The sequence below is a fragment of the Triticum urartu genome, chromosome 4A, assembly GCF_056163025.1.
Source record: "Triticum urartu cultivar PI428250 chromosome 4A, HENAU_Tu73, whole genome shotgun sequence".
Lineage (NCBI taxonomy): Eukaryota > Viridiplantae > Streptophyta > Magnoliopsida > Poales > Poaceae > Triticum > Triticum urartu.
The window spans coordinates 484,225,009-484,226,941 of NC_141876.1; the positions used below are offsets into that span (position 1 = coordinate 484,225,009).

Genomic DNA, 1,933 nt, shown 5'->3' on the forward strand with positions numbered 1-1,933 from the left:
GGCTTTGCGCGGGCGCCACGTGGTGCCCGGAAGTTGGAGGGGCCTGATAGGCCACGCGCGTGACGGGACCGGGCGACGGGCTGGGGCCCACCGCCGCGCGCCCTCGGCCCAAGCGCGCAGATTTATTGCGGCGTCCGAGGGCCAGCTGCTCTTCCCCGGGCAGTTACTGCGCGTGTACCTGCGCACTTATTGCGGGGTAGTGGAACGGGCGCGTGCTGACGATCCCACTTCCCCACTTCCCCACGTTCAAACCAAGGTTTGTAAATCGGGGGGCAGGGGGGCGGCGGACATTATTCTCGCTCACGCCCTCGTGTCCCTTTGCTCTCGCTCCGCTCTTTGCAACTGACGCACTGCGGCGCCCACTGCTCCTAGCAGAACTCCTTCACCGTCCATCTTCCTTCTTCTTCCTTTGATCATGCCGCTGCCATCGGGCTCCTGGATGGGTTCGAATGTCACCTCCGAGGGCATCACCCAACTCCGGGCGACGCGGCGCCTGCCGCGGGAGACGGACATCGGCGTCCGCCTGCCGCGCGGCGAGCAGAGGCCTCGGCCCGAGGGGCAGGGGCGCGTGGTCTTCCTCACGCACTTTGAGCGCGGGTTCGGGCTGCCGGCGAGCACCTTCTTCCGCGCGTTCCTGGAGTTCTTCGGGCTCCAGCTGCATCATCTTGGCGCCGGCGCCATCGTCCAGCTCTCCAGCTTCATCACCCTCTGCAAGGGGTACATGGGGGTCGAGCCAACCATCAACCTCTGGGCGCGCTTCTTCTCCTTGAAGCAGCAGGGCCCGTCGGCCGGGGAGTTCGCCGATTGCGGTGCCGCCGTCATCTCGAAGCGGTTGGGGAGGATTTCCCCAAGATCCCGCTGGAGGATTCTGCCAAGAAGTGGGAGAACTCCTTCTTCTTCGTCCGCAACCTTGGTGCGGATCGCATCAACCTTCCGGCCTTCGCCATCGCACCGCCGCGGGCGAAGATGAACTGGGGCTACTCGCCCAGGCGCCCGTCGCAGGAGATCGTCAATCTCTGCGAGCGGGTGACTGTGATGAGGACGCGGGAGGGGCTCACCGGCACCGACCTCCTTGCCGCGTTCATCATGCGCCGGGTCCTTCCGCTTCAGGGGCGCTTCTGCCTCATCGGCGAAATGGTCGGCTGTCAAGACCCCAACCGCATGGGGTCGACGCGGCTGTCCGTGGAGCAGATCGCACGCGGCGTGAATGCCATCTCCAAGGCCAACCTTGGGGAGGACTGGCGGTTCGGCAAGGCGCCGTACAGCCAGTCGAACCCGGCGCCGTAGGTGAGTGTCTGGTCTTCTTACTTTGCTGCCGCGCACCTTCTCATCCGTCCTGACGTGTCGCGGTGGGTACTTCTGAACGCGATTCGGCATCCTTACGCCCGGGCCCCGTCGCAGGTGGCGCCGATGGCGCCAGAGGAGCCCGCGGCTCATGGCGGGGAGGAGGAGGCCGAGTCCGACGCCGGCGCTGGACGTCGCGTGGGTAAGTCTCCTGTTTTTCTTCATGTGTCTTGAATTGCTGACCACGGCACGGAACGGTCTGTGATGACACCAGTTGTCGGTGTAGTGGCGTTGGGCGGGGGAGGCGGCGACGCGGGCTGAGCCGTGTCCTCGCATGGGGCGGCGCCGAGCCGCGACCCCGGGCCCCGAAGCGCACGGCGGACCCGGCCGGGGCCGGGAGGCCGGCCAAGAGGAAGCGCGGCGGCGGGCACGGGAGGCCAACCCTGGTCCCGATCTTGGCGGGGTAAGCTTCATCTCTCGTTTGCGCTCATATTTTTTTCTTGAGCTAGTCTTGTTTCTTTTCTGCTCATTCTGTCTTCTTCTTCAGGTCGCCAATCGTGCTGGCGAGGGCGGCGGCGGAAGCCGCAGCCGCCGAAGGGGCCGCGTTCCGCAGGAGCCGGTCTGACCTCACCGACCAGGCCGAGGTGGA

The 1,933-nt window shown here is 66.1% G+C and overlaps 1 pseudogene; it reads left to right on the plus strand.

Moving 5' to 3' along the window:
• The first annotated feature begins 415 nt into the window (after positions 1 to 415).
• LOC147976247 (uncharacterized) lies at positions 416 to 1,518 on the plus strand (annotated as a pseudogene).
• Positions 1,519 to 1,933: the final 415 nt, after the last annotated feature.